The 22,524-nt window shown below is 36.8% G+C and overlaps 3 non-coding genes and 1 pseudogene across 3 annotated transcripts; all 4 read right to left on the bottom strand.

Annotated features, from left to right (window-relative positions):
- Positions 1 to 620: 620 nt before the first annotated feature.
- Positions 621 to 784, bottom strand: LOC131358569 (U1 spliceosomal RNA). The gene has a single exon (XR_009205519.1). It is a non-coding gene; the product is annotated as a U1 spliceosomal RNA (small nuclear RNA).
- Positions 785 to 1,915: 1,131 nt separating this feature from the next.
- On the bottom strand, positions 1,916 to 2,106 carry LOC131358583 (U2 spliceosomal RNA). Its single transcript, XR_009205532.1, has one exon. It is a non-coding gene; the product is annotated as a U2 spliceosomal RNA (small nuclear RNA).
- Positions 2,107 to 20,352: 18,246 nt separating this feature from the next.
- LOC131358576 (U1 spliceosomal RNA) lies at positions 20,353 to 20,502 on the bottom strand (annotated as a pseudogene).
- Positions 20,503 to 22,041: 1,539 nt separating this feature from the next.
- LOC131358571 (U1 spliceosomal RNA) lies at positions 22,042 to 22,205 on the bottom strand. Its single transcript, XR_009205521.1, has one exon. It is a non-coding gene; the product is annotated as a U1 spliceosomal RNA (small nuclear RNA).
- Positions 22,206 to 22,524: the final 319 nt, after the last annotated feature.

Here is a 22,524-nt window from a genome sequence, read left to right as displayed (position 1 = left end):
GAAATCTTGATTCCATTTGTTAATTAAAGAAATGTAAACATTTATTACTCATAGATCAATGTAAGACAAGAAATTACCACCACATTTGTACAATAAAATTGTTATAACTGGAAAATTAAAGTGGTGCTTTCAGAGCTCAAACAAAGGGATTAATACACACAGACGTTGAAATAAAAGGTCACTGAAGCTCACTGTCATCTACTTAATAGCAACATTACTAAATTCTTGAAGCAAAATGTGTGCATTAGTTTTCTATAAGCTACATGACTGACAGTAGCTCTGGCTGTAACAAATGAAAGCTCAATATAATCTAAGGCTAATATATCTTCCTACAGCCGAACATCCAGTTCCGTGTAATTCCTTATAAAACCAGATGGGGTACATCTGCATATTGCAGTGCTCAATTCTGCCCAGTATTGTAGCTTTCAATCTATCTAAAAACATGACAGAAACTTGTTTGACTGCTAAGTTAATAGCCTGCTGTGTCTTATTCCTCATAAAACCAGATGTGGTTCTTCTGCACACTTTAATGCCATGTCAGAACAGAAAGATAGTCAGCAGAACCTGTACAGCTTCAGCAAATACAATAACATTGTATCTAACTTTAGTACAGTGAATACCAGGGGAGAGCACAAACACAGTCCCCCACTACCAGAAACTATGCAGTCAAAATTCCCACATTTGGGGAATTTGCACAGATCAGTACAACTGGAGTACAATAGCTGAGCCTCACCCTGGGTGAGCCACCTTCTTGATCATGGTATCTCCCCTGCCAGGTAAGTATGAATTGCAGATCCCTCAGCTAGAGACTGCACCACCAAACACACCCTTTACCATCATGGAGAAGAACACAGAGCTAATCATTACACAAACATCTGAATCTAAAATGCTGCAGTCTACACGTGCTGCTAAAATACGGCTACATTTATTACCTATAAAACAGTGTGATGATTATTTTCTAACCAACTAAACAGTACAATACTTCCCATGATGCACTGCTGCTGAATATGTAATGAGATCCACAATGTTCAGGAAAATGCTTTTGTAACCAAAACACTTTACACTAAAAAGTAGTCAGTCCAGAAGAAAGGGCACAAAGCTATACTGTCAGCAGCAGGAAACAACTAAAATATTTTCAACAATTTTATTAAGGTTGTTTTACAGTTAGCCCCAAAACCTCAACCCCCCACCCCCCTCGGTTTGCAGGATAGGTGGCGAGTTAGATCTAAGACAAAAACGACTTCTCTACAGGAAAACCTGCTTCAGTTCATTTTAGCGCATAAATGAAGGACAGAACAGAAAAAGTGCTTTGAACTTGCAATTATAAGTGACTCTAAAATCACAATATTTAAACAAAAGCAAGCAAGAAGTTTGTGTGTCCGACCGGTAATGTGATCCGGACACAACATTCCGGATAGATAGTTCCAGATACCGCAAATAATCTGTTTGTTGTACCCAGGCTTACAAATGGAGTTTTAGATTACTAACTATAAATACTATAATTGATACTTTAGAATATTTTATCGACACATCAGGGTTCACGAGAAACACCACTTGATGATCCGATTAAGACAAGACATTCAGTAAACGCTATGTGTTTTACAGAAAATAATACGCATTTATTGTGCTTTTGTAAGATCAAAAGGTCAGAGTCGGATGTTCATTACAGAGAGAAACCATGATCTAATGGTGTAAAAGCACATGTTAGTTTAAGAGCAGAGTAACTTCTACAGACACACTGACCCTACATAAACACCGTTATAAACCTCTTCTCTGTGGTGAACTGTGAATATAAAGAAATCACAAACAGCTCAGATACAGAGCTCCACAAATAAACCACAAAGAGAGCACCAACATACACCTGGTTTACATTATAACTAAACAAACAGAAATAATCTATCTTTAACAGTAGAGAGAGGGGTGCACCGTTCCCGGAGATACTGCAATACCGGGTCAATGTGTGGAGTGGACGGAGCAAGCCCCTATTCCATCTCCCGGCTCCAAAAATCAATTTAATATATGGTCCCCGAATAGGGGACATATCAGATATTAAACTGATAAGAACAGATACTACACTTGATCTTAGCCAAAAGGCCGAGAAGCGATACCGAGAACAGCCAACAACAAACGGTGCTATTCTACAGAACTGTAAACCCGAGGATGGAAAATACGTTCTCTCTTAATATTCTATAATAAACCAGTAGAAATCATGGGAAATATAGTCATACTAAAATTTGCAGTCAAAGTTGTGATTTAAGCGGCATTTAACACTGAAACAAACGGGAAACGACAAAAAGAAACACACACACTCCAATCAGATCCGAGCACACACAATCCTCCACACTATTGTATATATACTATAACTCACAATTTAGTCAGAAAGTAAGTTTCCAAGACAAACATTTAAACTGGATTAAAATCCTTCGATTGCAGCAACCAACACATTACAAATAATATGTAGGGATTTTAAAAAGATGTTCAAATTTACGAGTTTAACAATACTGCCTCCCAGCGGTCAAATTTGGTATTGCAGGGGGGAAAATCGGGGGAAAAAATGTCTACCTACAACTTGACCCTCAAATTGCCTACAACTGTGTACAACGTTTTTTAAAAGGATTTCTTTGCTAGAAGAAGATACATTACTGGCAAACTTTTTAATACATGCAATATGAATATATAGTAAGAGGTCGGAATCACCAAACATGTACTAAATACAGTTTTAAGCAGAAATACTGATTTATAGTTATTACCTAAAAAAAACACGTTTTATCGTGGTACTGAGGAGAAATATTTTTTTCCAGATAAACTCTCTCAACTATTCTAAGACATGAACAACGTTTTCATCAGTCCTAAATTGACTAAAACTGAAAAGAAGCTCGTCTTTATAACTGCGCCACTCATCCGCCATTTTCACTCAGCCCTTCAGAGAGACCTAATTATATATAAAGCTCTGCTTACCTTAATGTCATTTACTCTGGACACACAATATTTCCCAACAAAATGCATTCAAGTGACACTTTGTGTTTTTAAATAAATAAATAAAACCTTTTTGTTCTTGTTTATCTTACACACACTGTCACGGGTATCTAACGGACAGTCTTGAGCCAGCAATCCAAACTCATGTGACGGTATAAAATTTCCAAACAAACTAATTTTAAACGCGTTTCAAATCATGAAAACAATTATAACACATTAAAGAAATGAGCTTTAATTACTCTAAGTACTTGTCCGATTAGGTGAAATGTAGGAAAATGTAGTGTTCTACTGAAAATTGCAATCACCTGCAGCTGCGAAATCAGCAGTCAGATCTGCAGCAGCGCCACCTAGAGGTCTGATTCAAAACAGCGGGGCAAAAATAAAGCGTCATCACATGGCCATACTGTGTTATTATTGACGATATAAGATTGTTTTAAATCGTTATTACAAATTAATACACATATTTACAACCCCTGACGGTCCTAGAATACCCCTGTCCTGAACACTTTAACGTTTTCCATTGCTGTAATTTACTCAGATAGTTGTTAAGTAGCTGATTAAGTGAATCAGGTGAAGTGGGAGCAGAGAAAACACTAAACTGGGTATAGTTCTGGACCTGTGTTGGGATCCTAGAAGATAATGAATTTGTTCCTATAGTCTGTCTCTCTGTCTGTTCTCTGCAAAGTAATGTGTTAAATAGTTTCCTGCAGTAAATATCTTTTAAAAGAATATACTGATAACATATCAAGGTGTGTATGAAGAGACCGACACATCATGTACCTGCTAATGCTTGAGCTAATATTGCCAATAAATCAATAACAATGCTAAACAATTAACCCACACAATACTTTTGCAATACTGTCAACTGTAGCATTTGTAACTAAATACACATCTTTTATCGCCAAAGACACACATTACTCACACTTACAAAATGTAAATTGAACCACAATCACATAATTAGACAGTAAGTAACTGACAAATATTACAATAGAAAAAAAAAGAAATCCATAAAGAGTTGGATCGGCATTAATTACAGTGAAACGAACAGAATCAAAGAGCCTTTTCTAACGGCATGTGCAGCACAACAGAACATAACCTATGGCCTTTTACATGAGTCCAAAAAGAGTCTAAACTGCATTAAATATTGCTTGAATATCCTAAATTTAAAACTCTCATAACTTCAAGTTCATGTGTAGTGCAGCTACTGTAATTTGGCAGCATTGTGTCGAATGTGTGTATAACCAAGGGCTGCTGAGACAACTTAATCAACATAAGCCTGAGACAAAGATCGATGCAATGATCAAAAGGCAGGTGGTAATGTGTTAGTGTACAAACACTTTCAATCACTTGAATATAACAGTTGATTATCAGCCTATAGTTTACAAAATTTTAATTTATTTTAGTTTTTGTGCTTGAATTGCATATCGTGTGACAACTCTTTCCTCTCATTTATTCCAGACACCACTAAACTAAACAGCAGCTACTATGTAGAAACCTTAAATGTATCCTGATTTCATGCTAGGTGAGATTCTCCAAAAGCATGTAAACAGACCATTTTAATTACAATATAAACAACAAATTTATAACATATCAAAATGTGTCATAAAAAAAAGCTCAGGGGGGAAAAAAGCAATTTGGGTTCAATCCAGTGTCCATCACTATACTGTATAATAATCTGAAGGAAAATGCATAAACCATAAATCTTATTTTCATAGATCGTCTGGGATGGAAACATTTACAAAATGATCAAAATATTCGTTTCGCAACATCACCTTGTTGTTTTTAGAAAATTTCTTTCACCCAATCACATTAAACCCGTGCCCATCCTCTGAATATTTGAATAGTCAGTTTCCAGATAAGAACATTACTGTCTAACCCTGCACTGAAATCAAATGGCACGTCCTTATTACGTCAGGAAGTGATTGGTTAAAATAAATTATTTTAGCAACAACAAAGGGAAAAAAAACAGGAAATGTCCTAGCTGAAGAAATCACATTCACCTGACCTCTGGGTTTTGCTCTTTTTGACATGGTCATAGCATTATTTGTATTGATGTGCTCTTGGTGGGGTTTTTAGCATGTGTGTAATCACAGCGATGTCTCCAGACTGTGCATGGGACTACCAGGAGTTTGAGGGCTGGCAGTCTTTGTTAAGTCCTTGTAGTGATGAAATCTATGTTGTATATAATGAATTCCCAATATAGAATTACTTAGCAGTTTTTCAGCAGACAGACACTGTTCTTAAAGAGGCTTCTTCCCCCCTTCCCCCAGTGTAGTCTTTATATCTCGGCTTGAACTGTTCGGTCTTGGCCCTGGTTTTTTTAGTTTCTGGGCACCATTTAATATTAAAACAGTCAGCATTAAAGTTCATTATTATCAGGTTGTTGCTGTTTTAAAAGTGTATTTCAGTAGGCTATAGCTTTGTTTATTGATTTAATATTTTCAACTATCTAACTGAGTATCAAACGTTGTACTTTTTCAGGAAATGTCCAACACGTCCTTCTTCGGCCATGTGTTTTCACGGTCACATGACCTGAATACATTTGCATTCATAATAGTGATCAGACAGGATATCCAAATAAATGAGCTTGTTTCTTTTTAGGTGTACATGTTATTGTTTTATATTGAAATTACTCATCTACAAGTACACTGTCAACTGTCAATACTTTTAATTCTTAATTACTTTCAATAGTTGAATTAAGTTTAATTAAGGTTGATGGCAAACAATGAAATAAATTAATTATTAAATACAAATCCCATTCTGATCATGATACAAGATCCCAGACTTGGACAAAGGAGACCTGCAGATGTTGCAGTGACCACTATATCTAACTTTAATACCATGAATATCAGGGGAGAGCGCGAACGCAGTCCCCCACTACCAGAAATTATGCAGTCGAGATTCCCACATTTGGAAGTTTCTATGGTGTGGCAAAATCTGCGTTGACTGTAGACAGTTCCGCGCTGTTGTTGGTCTGCACTGTAGACAGTTATGTGCTCTCATTGGTTGAGAGTCTACAGTCACCGTAGACAATTACGCGCCGTGATTGGTCTACATTGTAGACAGTTCTGCGCCGTGATTGGTCTACATTGTAGACAGCTACGCGCCGTGATTGGTCTAGATGTGACATGTATTCAGTTTTATTGATCATCATTTTAAACGTTTGGGTTTACGAGTTTCTGTCGTTTCTGCAAACCATTGGTTTATCAGGCTATTATTATTATCATTAATATTATTATTGAAAACGAACAGGTGAGACCTTTCATACTACTTTATTTATTTGTTTGTTTGTTAATTTTTACCACTTGACTGCCTGCTAAGCCGGGTTTTCTTTCGGCACGACCATGCTGTACATAACGAATATGTTAATTAATTAATTTCTACTTAATTTTTCAGTAAACAGACATTGTTTCTTCCCCATCGTAGTCTTTATATATTTCAGTTAACAGACATCGTTTTTAATTAGGGTTTCTTCCCCATCGCAGTCTTTATATCTTTCAGTAAACAGATATTGTTTTTAATTATAGCTTCTTTCCAATCGTAATCTGTATATATTTGCTGTTTGGTCTTGGTCTTGTTTTTTTTTTTTGTTTTTTTTTTTCTGGGCACCATTTAATAAGTAAACAGTCATTATTTATAATATTTGAATTATACGTATTATAATTATTTATTCAGTCATTATTTATAATATTTGAATTATAAGTATTATAATTATTAATCATTATTTATGCAGTCATTATTTATAATATTTGAATTATAAGTATTATAATTATTAATAATTATTTAAACAGTCATCATTAAAAAAGTTCATTATTATCAGGCTGCTGCTACTGTTGTTGTTGTTTTAAGTGTATTTCAGTAGGCTACAACTGAGGATGGCGACCCCAATCCATATCGTGAAGCCAGATGCCCCTGAAAATCGCCAGCAAGCTCACCAGTACAGGGAAAGAAGGATGGTCTTCCCTACACCTCCACTGCAGTTGCTGAACCAGTCAACTGCCCTGTCCCATGCAGAGAAGATCCTTGTGAATGAGGGGATCCCCGCACAGATGCATCAGCAACGTCTGGGAAAGGTGACCCTGCCTTTTGGACAATATGTGAATGCACTGTTCCACTGGCTTGTTTCAAATTATGTGGGATACATGAAATAGTAAGCATATTACATTTAATACCTTTATAGTCTATGCATTTTTATGGCATGCTTAAAAAATACTTGTACATGTTTGTGCCAGATAGATAACTCTACCATCAGCACTCCACTTTAAAGAACAGGCCAGAGCTATTTCTGCTGCCACTGGAGAGAAAAACCCCAGCCGCTCCGCTTCTCTCCCTCTCAGTCTCTTCCGCTACAGCCGCCCGTGGGATTTCTGTCCCCATCACTTCCTGTAGTCCTCACCACTCAGGCAACTCCTCATATTGCTGGTCCAGCCACATTGCCTACCAGTCAGACCACTTTTACTTCACACAGTACAGGCATCTGACATCTGCAATCTGGGCAAGATCTACACATTACAAGCATAAACCTTGGAACTGGGAGCCAAACTGTCAAGGGTGCAAACCCCCCGAACTGCACGCTCTGTGGCCAACCTGCCCAGGGACATAAGAAAATCAAAAAAAAAAAAAAGACTTTCTGTCCTGTAAAAATGATGTCTCCATCAAAAGGACTGGAAAACGAAGTGTACGAAAATTATGAACATTTTACCTCTGCTGTCAACTAGATGGAAGCTGAAGGACCACGCAGAATGTAATGTTCTTAAATGTTTTGTGTGTGCGTGTGCGTGCGCGTTCCCCAGTTAGTGCACTATATTTATGTTTATATTATGTAGGATTTTTTGTAAAAAAAAAAAAAAAAAAAAGAGAGAAACATTATAATTGCAATGTGTTTGATTTACTTGTTTATTTTGTTTAATTTTGTTTTAACTATAAAAGTTCCATGCCATTGTATAAATTGGAAAAACCTTTTTTTATTGAGCTTTTATTCTTATTCATGGTTCAATGATGCTTGTTACACTGTAGTGCTGTGTTTTTTTCAAGTGTTGACAATTTTATGCTTTCCTCCCAATAAATCTACTTTAATTAATAAAACCAACACCTGTATATTTCTTTACTAATAGACACAGATACTGTATAGACTGTAGGTGAGGCCTGATACCCCTCTGCTGGGCCAAGTAAAAGGGCAATCATTTATCATGAACACTGGCCTTTCACAAAAATTCATCTCCAATTCTTGTACATTTAGGTGGGTATTAATAACCGTCAGATTACTAGGTAAGGACATGACCATAGCACAAGAATGATATCAGATAATGTTAAACTTATAGCAGCAGAAATATTAAACTAGCTTTCATCATCCTCAAATATTTAGAAGTAACATTCGGACATTGCTCTCTAAGAATAACAAGGCCAGACTTCTTTAGAGAGAGGAGTCTAAAATTTAATAATTTGCACACCATAACAGGGCATGTTTGGTGTAAACCAAATACAGCATTTCAGCAAAAGAACTGTAGAGCATGGAGGTGGAAGTGTTATGGTTTGGGGATGCTTTGCTGTAGCAGGACCTGGTCAGCTCACCATCATAAGATCCATTAAGAATTATACCATGTATCAGAGAGTGCTTGAGGAACATGCGAGACCAAAGCTGAAGCAAAACCTGGACCCTGCAACATGACAATGACCCAAGACATGACAATGACAACCCATGACAATGACTGACTGAAAACTAGGAAATGGAGAGAATGCATTGTAATTCTAACTTCCCAAATATTCAATATCTAATTTTAAAATAAAAAAATATATTTTTCTATAGCAAAACAATTTAAATCAATCTTCAGTGTACATGACAACAAAAGTAGAGTAGAAAGCTATTACTTGAGTGACATTTGAAGTGTCCAAACCATGCCATTTATTTTTAATTTTGTCAGTTTATAGTTTCTATACGGAGTCCCCACAAAGTAGGTTGTAGTGTGTCTGATAGTCTTGGTATGAGTGAAGGGATATTTGTAGTTTCAATAGTGTCCACACAAATCACTTAAACTTGAACTGTGTTAAAGGTCCCCTGAAAGTATGGTTTGGCCATGATGTGTTAAAGCTATTTACTAACATATTTAAGAATTAACTACAAAACAATTCATATATTTGTATTTGTGTAGAAATGCATCTTAATTATTACAGAGTTTTTCAATATATTCTAGATATAACCCCAAATTAATAAAGTTTATTCCTATAGTGAAATGAACATTTTTCTTGCAATGGACAGCCTATTTGTTTTGTATTACATATTTCTCTTTTGGGTTGCACTAAATTTTCCAATATCTTGTTTCAGCAGTCTACAGCAGAAGACCGTGATGAACAAGATAAATGCATACCAAGGTTAAGGAGGGCCAAAAGTGTCTTTGTACATTTTTCATGTTGAATTGGTACACAGCATATAATGCAAGTTATTATACTTGCATCAGTTTATAATATTAAATATAGCTGAATATATTATAGTTAAATCATGTTTTGTAGTTCATAACAGCTTGTATCAGAACCTTCCACAGAATAGGATTTGTCAGTAATGGTTAGGACATTATAAAGCTACACTTGTTTTCAAAATTATAGTACCCGAGAATGGTGCCTTATATTTAGGAATTAATAGAGGGGTAGATGTTGGCAGTACAACACTATGCAGGTTCAACTGATATTGACTTTTCGTTCTCATTGAAAATGTAGCACTAATTCTTTGTAATTAACCAAATCGTGTAATTCATATTTAGATGAAAGACTTAATTTTTTGATGCTTCAGATGAGCTCTTTGATTCTACTCCAGACAGTGGAGAGGAATATGTCCCAGACTCCAAAGATGACAGTGATGAAAGTAGTTCAGAGAGTAGCATGATCATTAAACCTTTAAATTTGTGTCTGCCAGACACAGACCCTGTTCTTCTCAGCAGTTCTGTCCCTGATAGCACCACCCCAAATGTCATGGACAAAATCAGTCATGAGACCAAGGAGCTAAGTGAACATTCTCAAGTTACAGACAGTGATGTAGCTTGCAGCAGGCCAACGAATGTTCCGAAAAAAGCAAGAGTGGTTGTAAATTCAGTCAAAAGAAAACATGATGGTGGTAGGGTATACAACAAGAAACACTACTGCCTATTTTGCTTCAAACCTTTTAACAAAATGGCAAGTCATTTGGAATAGGTGCATTCCACTGAAAAAGTAGTAGCTGAAGCATGCCAGTTTCCAAAGGGTTCTATGCAAAAAAAAAAAGTTTTTTTATGATATCCGACACAGAGGCAACTATATAAGAGGACCCAAATGGTATATAAAATACATTTTTCATTTTATTTTTTTGCTCATCTTGCTCATTTTTTTTTTACGTACAGTACTGTGCTTAGACAGCTGTGAAGAAATGCTCTAAAGTAAGGATGCTTTCAAAAAATTATATTTTAATTGTTTATTTTCATGAATTTCCTAAGTGAGCAAACAGAAGAAAAATCTAAATCAAATCAGTATTTGATGTGACCACCCTTGGCTTCAAACCAGCACACTTGGACAAATTCAGGGATTTTGTAGGATCAGAGTCAGGTGTATTATTAACCAGTTACACCAAGCAGGTGCTAATGATCAATTTCATATGTAGGTTGAAACAAAGTCATTAACTGAAACAAAAAAAGCTCTGTAGGAGATCAAACGTGGGTGAGGAACAGACACTCTGCTAATAAGGTGAGGCTGTGGAAGACAGATTCATGTCACAGGTCATACAGTAATAAGACAAGGCAGTTATACTGTATCAGCATGTTCTCTCCCAGACAAAGAGTTCAAAGGAGACTGGAGTTTCAAGATGTGATGTTCAGGATATTCTGAAGAAGCATAAACAGCCTATGTTGAGGACTGTAGATGGTCGGCCAAGGAAAATGAACGCAGCAGATGAAATACTACAAAACATGCTCACTTCCGATTGACATCAGAAGATGTCCAGCAATGCCATCAGCAAAGAACATTTCTGCAAATGGAGTTGGAGATTTGGTCAGGATTAATGGTGTCCTCAATGCTGAGAAATACAGGCAGATACTTATCCATCATGCAATACCATCATGACCAAATGTATTCTGCAGCAGGACAAGCACCCCACACACATACAGCCAACGTCATTAAGAACTATCTTCAGAGTAGAGAAGAACAAGGAGTCCTGGAAGTGATGGTTTTGGCCCCCACAGAGCCCTGATCAAGTCTGTCAGGGATTACACGAAAAGACAGAAGGATTTGAGACAGCCAACATCCACAGAAGATCTGTGTTTAGTTCTCCAATCTGTTTGGAACAACCTAGCCGCCGAGTTCCTACAAAAACCGTAGTCACACCAAAAAGGGTGGTCACACCAAATATTGTTTTGATTTGGATTTCTCTTCTGTTTATTTACTTTCAATTTTGTTAATTGATAAAAATAAACTATTAACAGTTTTATTTTTGAAAGCATTCTTACTCTACAGCATTTTCCCCACACCTGCCTAAAATTTTTGCACAGTACTGTATTTCGTTAATATGAGACACATGAAACTTTTTGCAGAGTAGATGGAGTTAAACCGTGATGAAATAATGAGTAAGAAAGGTGAGAAATGTGAACAACATGAAGGTATGGATTATTTAAACAATAACGAGCATGACTGTTACACAATTATTTTTTTTATTATTGTAATAGAATACAAAAATATAGTATGCTTTAAAAAAAGTATTTAAACATGGTTAAACTCTTACATGGAGTTGCCACTAAAATGTTCCACAGACACTCGAGCAGATGTGAGGGTGCCACCAGTGGACACTGAAATTGTGAAACTGAAAAGATGAAGAATTCTCTTCAAAAGGTCTTCTAAAGGTGAGTGGTAATAAATCTGATTCTCTCAATACATCTGATGTATTTTTCTTACAGTTTACAGAGCTGAGGCTGGGTCTTATAATCAGCAATATTATGTTTTAACCACGATATTGACCATGACCATGTTATTTGACCAAACAATAACCATGTTATTTTCAGTTAAAATTATAGTGGTTGGAATGATAACCTTCATAGGTTGATATACAGAATAGGCAGACAGATGATTAGGAGCACCATACTAGTCTTGTGTAGGACCCTGTATTGCACTTGGAACAGCGATAAGAAATCAGCAAGAAAATGTGATTCACTACACAAATTCACCACCAGTAGCCTGACTATGCTGGCATTTTTGATGAATGCATTGGATTCAAATAGTATCTTCTTTTCAGTGAACATAAATTTCAGAATTGTGTAGTTTGCTGGCACTTTTTTGATCTTGTCTTTTGGTAGAAATTTTCAACATGAGCACTGAAGATTTTTCATTCTTAAGACTCAAAATTTCATCATGTCAACTCTAGTCAACTGGAATAAAAAAACTCCCAGTACAAGGTCACTCATCAGTAAGGTAACAGAACCCTAACAAAGGCCAACAAATTTGTAGTGGTTATGGACCATAAATCAGAATGCAACACAGTATTGAATCACATGTCCATGTATTTCCTGAGTCTGTGTTGATTACACATATTTGCATAAAAGATTAATTGCCTTTTTAGGATTATGCAATTAATGAAGTTTTGGTTAACAGTCCTTAATGTAAACAATTCTTCAAAATCATGAGGTGCTTAAACCCACAAATAGAGAAAATACAGGTCATCTATTCTTTACATATAGTCTTCTGAGTGTTACACACACTTGGTTTGTAATTTTTCATAAACTAGTAATCAAGTTAAATGCCCAACTTGTTTTTATTAAGCCATGTCCCCTTGATGTTATAAACTACCTGATCTGTGTGTATGCAAATTAGAGACGTTTAGTGATGTCCCCACTACAACAGCCAAATTTCTGTGTATGCAAATTAGGTATCTAGTGATGTCCCCACTATGATTTGAAAATCGGTTAATTTTCTGTGTTTGCAAATTAGGTCCCCATTAGTGAGGAGTTCTTGTTATGTCCCCATTAGGTGTGAAAAAACAAGCACAGAAAATTTGAGCTTTAACCCCTAGGAATCAGCAATCCCGCTGGCGGGAACACTTGCATTTTTTTCTGGTAACCGTGAAATGAACTTAAAATGCTCTGTCATTTTTGATCATACACATAAGTGTAGTCCATCACTTGAATCTGTAAAGGGTCTACTTTTATTTATGTACACTCACAATATCCACAAAACATTGTGCTTTTGTAAAATAAAGAAAATAAACAGGGTGCGCTTTCAGCCGTCTCAGTTTCCGCGAAAATATTTTTGAAACGCGTCACTAAAATGAACTGAAACTCCGCGAATACTGCACACACACATGAGAAATATATCTATAGAAAGCTTAAAGGGTCTATTTTTAAATGATGCAAGTCACATCGAAAACAAACATTCTCAGTTTATGTAATCCGTGTGAAACCAAGGAGAGGCACAGAATTTCTGTCGCACTTCATTATCTGATAATGACCTGAGGCAGGACACGCCCACACGCTATTCACAGGGAAAACAGTCTGGGTAATCTACATACAAGGCCACGCCCCCCGGACACCGGCTTGCTGTTGCAGTTTTACCCTGCATGTATGTTTTTGCACAGTTTTTTTTTTAAATCTTGCACTGTTTTACCCTGAATGTCTTTTTTTTTCAGTTTTTATTTTGCACTGTTCCTGTTGCAGTTTTACCCTGCATGTATGTTTTGGACAGTTTTTTAATATATATCCTACACTGTTTTTGTTTGCACCATTTTACCCTGAATGTCTGTTTTTACACTTTTTATTTATCTTGAACTGTTCCTGGGATTCTTGCAAGTGAATCTTGAGTTATTCTAAATTAACTACAAACAAAGAAATATGTTTTTGTCCTCAAATTATTTTCTTGTAGCGCTTTCCTCAGTCACATACCTGACTGAAAGGAGTAAGTATGCTGCTCATTATGCGGGTCTGTGAATTACAGCATTATTCATGATCATTCACACCTCCTCGCATATGGCCTTTCTAAACAAAAAGTGTCTTAGAAAATTTAAATGAATGTATTGTTTTCTGTGAATAAGTGAGCAGGATGATTGTCACATCATTTCGAAGTAAAAACTCCACGCTACAAGAGCCAGCTCACAAAAGTCTTGTACACAAATGTTATGAATGTGTTTTGTGGTCCTATTTCAGTGACATTTTTTTGTCATTTTCAATAATTACACAACTGTTATTTTCTCCGATATACAAACTTGTACATACATGCTGCTCACATATTATTGTAGCCCAGTTTGTGCTGAATACAGTATAATCAGACTTTAGCCATTTATATGTTTATAAGTAACTGAAAAATACACAAATGTCAGGACATGTCAGAACTTCTTCAGGGCCCCAAAACACCTGCAGACTCCTAAGGGTTAAATCAAGAATTTCAAGTGATCTTTATGTTCCCAGAATTAAATTATACATGCCAGATTTTTTTTAATCTGTAGGACCTCAGGAAAGTGGTCCCCAGAACACACCAGCAGAACTTAGAAGTTTTAATTACAAGAATGTGTGTGCGCTCCCCAATAAGTGATGTAAAGAAATAAAGTGACTTGATGCCGGTATACAAAAATTCGTTAGTTTTATGACAAAGCATATTGATTTCATGTTTTGTAATTTAATTAGTTAATAGTTATTAATTTTTTTTTATTTTGATTCAGTCAACTATAATAACTCTACTTAATAGTTGAATCTCATTGCATAAATTGTTAATACTTTTCATTTTTATGACTTTTTGTTCTTAAATAATGTTCAGCAATAATTTGCTACAATTGTAGTGCTGTGTAGTGAAATTGTGAACAAATTCTTCTGCATGTTGCAGTGACATGTTACAACATTAAGAAACTCAGCAGAACCTGCACAAGTTCAGCAAACACAGTAAAACTGTATCTAACTTTAGTACAGTGAATATCAGGGGAGAGCGCGAACGCAGTCCCCCACCACCAGAAATTATACAGTCGAGATTCCCACATTTGGGGAATTCGCAGGTGTCGTTTCTACGGTTTGGCAAAGTCTACGTAGACAGTAACGCGCTCTCATTGGTTGAGAGTCTACAGTCACCGTAGACAGTTCTGTTCTGTCATTGGTCTGTACTGTAGACAGTTACGCGCTCTCATTGCTTGAGAGTCTACAATCATCGTAGACAATTATGCGCGGTTATTGGTCTGCACTGTAGACAGTTACGCGCTCTCATTGGTCGACAGTCTACAGTCACCGTAGACAATTACGCGCCGTCACCGTAGACAGTTACGTGCCGTGATTGGTCTACACTGTAGACAGTTACGCGCGAGATGTGACATTTAGTTCAGTTAGGTTGAATTGTATTTACAGATTATCATTTTAAACGTTTGGTTTACGAGTTTCTGCCGTTTCTGTAGTTGGCTTATAAATCTTATAAAGTTAGCTTGGTTTATCAGGCTATTATTATCATCATTAATATTATTATTGAAAACAAACAGGTGAGATCTTTCATACTACTTTATTTATTTGTTTGTTTGTTAATTTTACCACTCGACTGCCTGCTAAGCCGGGTTTTCTTTCGGCACGACCATGCTGTACATAACGAATATGTTAATTAATTCATTTCTACTTAATTTTTCAGTAAACAGACATTGTTTCTTCCCCATCGTAGTCTTTATATCTTTCAGTAAAATAGATATTGTTTTTAAATAGAGCTTCTTTCCCATCGTAGTCTTTATATCTTTCGGCAAAATAGACATTATTTTTAATTAGAGCTTCTTCCCCATCGTAATCTTTATATATTTCAGTAAATCAGACATTGTTTTTAATTAGAGCTTCTTTCCCATTGTAGTCTTTATATGACATTGTTTTTAAATGGGGCTGCTTCCCCATCGTAATCTTTATATCTTTGCTGTTTGGTCTTGGTCTAGTTTCTGGGCACCATTTAAAAGTAATTATTTATAATATTTTATTTATAAGTATTATAATTATTAATAATAAATTATAATTTAAAAAAGGTAATTATTTTCAGGCTGCTGCTGCTGTTATTGTTGTTGATGTTTTAAAAGTGTATTTCAGTAGGCTAACAACTGAGGATGGCAACCCCAATCCGTGTTGTGAACCCAGATGCCCCTGAAAATCGACAGCAGGCCATACTGGTGGTGACCAAAGAGGCTCGCCAGTACAGGGAAAGAAGGATGGTCTTCCCTACACCTCCACTGCAGTTGCTGAACCCAACTGTCCCATGCAGAGAAGATCCTTGTGCAAGAGGGGATCCCTGCACCGACACATCAGCAGTGTCTGGGAAAGCTTGTCCTGCCTTTTGGACAATATGTGAACGCACCGTTCCACTGGCTTGTTTCAAATGATGTGGGATACATGAAATAGTAAGCATATTGCATTTAATACCTTTATAGTCTAAGCGTTTTTATAGCATGCTTAAAAAAAACCTGTACATGTTTGTGCAAAACTGTGACCATTATGTATTAATAATTGCAAAGTTATTATATAGTTATTATACAAGTTATATTATTACAAATATCCATTATTACAAGTTGTTGTCCTGTATGTGATTGCAGCCTAATTGACAAGCACAGAACTGAGGTGAAAAATAAGCATAAAAATGCAATGATAGAGAACCAGTTGGTGAAAGACTACCTCACTGAATACGCTGAGAGCTTCCCACAAGTCTCCATTCTCCTTGAGGCCAACATAGATAGATGTATCTACAGTCAGAAAGGTTTTGAAGATCACACCTTTAAGGAGATGTGGGAGCTCTACCATCAGCACTCCCGTTTAAAGAACAGGCCAGAGCTATTTACTGCTGAGCAGAGGGAGACCATTCAGAAAGCATTCACGTCTGTGAGGAGATGGTTACACACCCCTCTGACTCACATCATAAGTATGCAGATGAAGCGGTTCAAAAAATATATTAATGACAAGGAGCAAGTAAGTCTTACAAACAGAAAGAGAAGACTAGCACAGAACAATAAAAAAAATCCTCAAACATCAGTCAAATCTGTTTTAGGATTGTTTGTTTATTAAAAACCTGGAAATCATAAAATCTAGATTGTTACAACACATTTATTGTTTCTCAGCAGCAGGCAAGTACCTCCATGGGTGATCCCTCATCATGGCCAGATGATGATGCTGAACTGGAAGCTGCAAGTCAGGCTGTGGAAGGTAAGTGAGATAAAGAGAGAGTTAACAGAAATCAAGCCTTTTTTATAATATGATTGGGTTTATTATGTCGGATATGTATACTGTTAATTTATTATTATTATTATTATTATTATTAGATTTGCTCAAGACACAAGAGCTACAGATAAGAGCCAGCCCTAGCAGTCAATCTGTTAGGTTGCCTTCTCAGGATTCCACGGACGAGCCCAGTCAGCCTGATCCCACTGTCCGGCCCGAGGAGTCAGAACCCACTGTCAGGTCCAAGAAGACCAGGTCCACGGTACGACCTGAGCAGTCAGAATCCCAATCCACAACCCAGGACCGTGTTACGACTGCCAGCAGACTCCCCTGTAAGTGATATTCACATAATATTCAAACAGTTTAAATTCAGTCTGTTTGACAAATGCATACATCAGTACAGTTCAATTCAGACAACTTTATTAATCCTAGTAGGGCCAACAGCTTTTTGACCTGCTCAAAACCAAAAGTGCGATAGGTCCGTGTTCTTTTGGACGAGTATCACAGTAGAACCAGTGTCGCTCGATCGTAAAGAAGTCCCTGCTGTTTGGAAATGTTCTGCTGTGATACCAGTGTTTAACGATCGATTCTTTGTACAATAGTAACAAATGTGTATTTGCATGCGTTGTATGTGTGTGGCAGGTGGAGCTAGAGGGTTGGGTTCGTCTTTGGGAAAAACCCAATGGCATCCCACCGGCCGACATTTCCTGGATCAAAGAGGACACAGAGAGAGGGCTGTTCACCCCCGTTCAAACCTACAAGGACATCACTGGACTGTGCAAGAAGCGGTGGGTGCTTAAATCGGACCGCATGTGGTTTTACCCACCTGAACCTCCCGGTTATGTCAGGGGTGCTCTGCCAACTCCTGACTCCTTTTTCCAGAGCCGCGTCTTTGTGTGGCGTCCTGTTGGAGTGTGGCGATATTCACTCAAGTGTCCTAGAGGTGACAAGTGTGTGGGTAAGGGACGGAACGTGCACCTCTACAAGTCTGGCTACCACCACCGGGTATGATTCACTTTACCTGCTTACTTAGTGTTAAAGTTATTAAATTATAATTTAATATTTATTACTAATGTAATTATTATTTATTATGTAAACAGAGATGAAAAAGCACAGAGTAGTATGCTGCTTAGCCTTTGATCAGATTTTTTTTTATAAGTATTATAATTATTAATAATTATATATTTAAGTAAAGTCATCATTAAAAATTATTGTAATATAAAAATAATTATAATTGTTTTCAGGCTGCTGCTGCAGATTTTTTTTGTTTATATTGCAGGTACGTCACATCTGTGACGTGTCTGGCTGGTACACAATGCTAACTGAAGTCCTGTGCTGTGGGCCATGTACAAAGGCGGCAAGGAGTGGAGAAGGTAGCACAGTGGGCCGGTGGCTTGCATGGGATCCATGGGATTTCTGTCCCCATCACACATCCTGTAGTCCCTACCAGTCAGGCAACTCCTCACGTTGCTGGTCCAGCCACATCTTTTTCTTCAGCGATGCCCATATTACCTGCCAGTCAGACCACTTTTGTGTCACACAGTACAGGCACATCTGCAATCTGGGGAAGATCTACACATTACAAGCGTAAACTGAAACCCGTGTCGAAACTGGGAGCCAAATTGTCAAGGGTGCAAAACCCCCCGACCTGCACGCTCTGTGGCCAACCTGCCCAGGGACATAAAAAATACAAAAAAAAGACTTTCTGTCCTGTAAAAATGATGTCGTCATCAAAAGGACTGGAAAACAGAGTGTATAAAAGCTATGAACATTTTACCTACATTGTCGACCAGATGGAAGCTGAAGGACCACGCAGAATGTGATGTTCTTAAATGCTTTGTGTGTTTGTGTGTTCGTTCCCCAGTTAGTGCACTATATTTATGTATATATTACGTAGGATTTTTTTTTTTACGTAGGATAGGAAAAAAAAAGAAAAAAAAAGGGAAACATTATAATTGCAATGTGTTTGATTTACTTGTTTATTGTTTCATTTTGCTTTAACTATAAAAAGACAAGTACATGGTTGCATGCCATTGTATACATTGTAAAAACTTTCTTTTTATTGAGGTTTTATTCTTATTTATGTTCAATGATGCTTGCTATACTGTAGTGCTGTATTGTTTTTCCCAAGTGTTGCCCATTTTAATGCTTTCATCCCAATAAATCTACTTTAATAAAACACCTGTATATTTCTTTACTAATAGACACAGATACTGTATAGACTGTAGGTGAGACCTGATACCCTTCTGCTGGGCCAAGTAAAAGGGCAATCATTTATCATGAACACTGGCCTTTCACAAAAATTCACCTCCAATTCTTGTACATTTAGGTGGGTATTAATAACCGTCAGATTACTAGGTAAGGACATGACCATAGCACAAGAATGACATCAGATAATGTTAAACTTATAGCAGCAGAAATATTAAACTAGCTTTCATCATCCTCAAATATTTAGAAGTAACATTCGGACATAAGTCATAAAGATGTATGATAAATGTAAACAAATGGCAATTAGGAAGACAAAGCATTTTCACACAAGTATACTTTTGAAGAAACAAAGTTTATTTTAAGGATTCCACACAGAGACAGTATTACTTAATGCTGATAAACATCACAGGGCAAAATACATCAAAACTATAGTATTAGGCTTATTAAAGCACTCCTGAATAAGGGCATTGCACTTCATTGACTTATACAAATATGGAGAACAGTGCAAAATACGACATAATCGGACCATTACATTTGTTGAAAAATTTCTGAGCAAAATAATTACATATCTTAATTTTATTGCCTGTAAACTGTACATACATCAATATTTACTCCAATTCATGAAGAAACAGTTTATTTTAAGGATTCCATGCAGATAGTGTTACTTAATGTTGATAAATATCACAGGGCAAAATACATCAAAACTATAGTATTAGGTTTATCAAAGCACTCCTGAATAAGGGCATTACACTTCATTGACATACAAATATGAAAAAATAACTGACATATCACAGGGCAACAAAATGTACAAAGTGTAACAATCTGAACATTACATTTGTTGAAGCATTTCCAAGCAAAAGAATTACATATCTTAAGTTGATTGCATGTAAACAAAACATACATCCCGGATATTAACTCCAATTCATGCCCATTTTGACATATGCAAATGAGACTAGCCCTTTCATGAGTATTAATCAAGAGAATTTACTGCATGGGGGCATTGCTGCATTATGTAGACAGCTGACCAATCCTGGGGCTGAACTATTACACATCTATACAGCTCAACCCCATTTGCACAGGTCAGCACAACTGGAGTACAACAGCTAAGCCTCACCCTAGGTGAACCACCTTCTTGATCATGGTATCTCCCCTGCCAGGTAAGTATGAATTGCAGCTCCCTCGGCTAGCGACTGCACTACCAAACACACCCTTTACCATCATGGTGAGGAACCTAACACTAATCATTACACAAACATCTGAGACTAAAACACTACAGTCTACACATGCTGCTAAAAATAAAACTACATTTATTACATATAAAACAGTGTGATCGACCATTTTCTAAGCAACTAAACAGTACAATACTTCCCATGATGCACTGCTGCTGAGTAATGAGTTCCAAAACATCTGAAACAACAACAACAACAAAAAAGTCAGTCCAGAAAGAGCACAGTTTTACAGGGCTAGCAGTAAGAGACTGAAAATTTATAGAATTTTAAGAAAGTTGCTTTAAAAAGAGATTGTTTTAAAGACTTGCTTCCATTAGCCCCGCCCCCATGGCTTGCAGCTCAGAGACAATGTTTCTCCAGGACCCTGGTGTTACATAAGAGAACATAACACATAACTACCGAACAAAAACAGAGCCAAGAACACAAAGTCTGTCTGAACTACAGAGCTACATGTTAAATGTTAAGCCACTGTTGAAAACTTCGATTTGAGATTTTGTTCAGTTAGGAAGAATTATATTTTACTGCTCACCATTTTATAGGTTTGGTTTATGAGTTTCTGCAAACCGATTTTCATTTAGCAATCTCATTATGTTGGCTTGAAAAAGCCGTTCAGTTTTGCTTTATCAGATTATTACTATTATAAATAAACAGGTGGGACCTTGGACACTACTTTATTTGTTTGCTTGTTACATTTACCACTTAACCATTCAACTGCCTGCTAAACCGGGTTTCTTCAGGCACCACCATGCTGTACATAATGAATTTCCAACATAGAATTACTTATCGGTTTTTCAGTAAACAGGCACTGTTCTTAAAGAGGCTTCTTCCCCCATCAGTGTCTTTATATCTCGGCTTAACTATTTGGTGTTGGCCCTGCTTTTTTTAGTTTCTGGACACCATGTAATAAGAAAACAGTCAGCATTAAAGTTAATCATCATCAGGCTGCTGCTGCTGTTTTAAAAGTGTATTTCAATAGGCTATAGCTTAGTTGAAAATATTAAATCAATAAACAATCTAACTGAGTATCAAACGTTGTGCTTTTTCGTGAAATGTCCGACATGTCGGTGAATCTGGTATGCATCATTGTCCTTTCGCAGTATCTTATTCCTAATAAAATCAAATGTTGTTCTTCTGCATGAACTCAGGAATATACAGAATACAATAACATTGTATCTAACTTTAGTACAGTGAATATCAGGGGAGAGCACGAATGCAGTAGCCCACTACCAGAAATTATGCAGTCGAGATTCCCACATTTGGGGAATTCACACAGGTACTGTCTATATTTATATTATATATACACACACAGCCGATAACTATTGGTTTGCTTTATTGTAGGACAGTCAGAAAAACATTTCACTACATGTTGTACTGTGTATGATTTCGTATGTGATGATACAAGATCCCAGACTTAGACAAAAGAGACCTGCAGATGTAACAGTCAAAAATATCTCTAACTTTAGTACAGGGAATATCAGGACAAAGCATGAACACAGTCCCCCACTAACAGAAATTATGCAGTCAAGATACCTACATTTGGGGAATTTACAGGGATCAGCACAACCAGAGTGCAATGGCTGAACCTCACTTTGGGTGAGCTGCCTTCTTGATCATGATATCTCCCCTGCCAGGTAAGTATAAATTGCAGATCCCTTGGCTAGAGACTGCACCACCAAACACACCCTTTACCATCATGGTGAGGAACCTAACACTAATTACACAAACATCTGAGACTAAAACACTGCAGTCTACACATGCTGCATAAAATAAAGTCGGTAGAGAAGAAAGAGTGCACTTTTACAGGGTCAGCAATAAGAGGGAGCAAAAACACTGAATTTTAAGAAGACTGTTTTAAAGAGTGTTTTAAAGACTGCCTACCAGTAACCCCGCCCCTTCGCTTTGCACTCCCACAGCTTGCTAATCAGTTTTAGCCAAAACAAAACAACTCTACAAGAAAT

This window comes from Hemibagrus wyckioides, linkage group LG08 (assembly GCF_019097595.1).
Source record: "Hemibagrus wyckioides isolate EC202008001 linkage group LG08, SWU_Hwy_1.0, whole genome shotgun sequence".
NCBI lineage: Eukaryota > Metazoa > Chordata > Actinopteri > Siluriformes > Bagridae > Hemibagrus > Hemibagrus wyckioides.
This window is presented reverse-complemented; position numbering and strand designations above follow the sequence as displayed.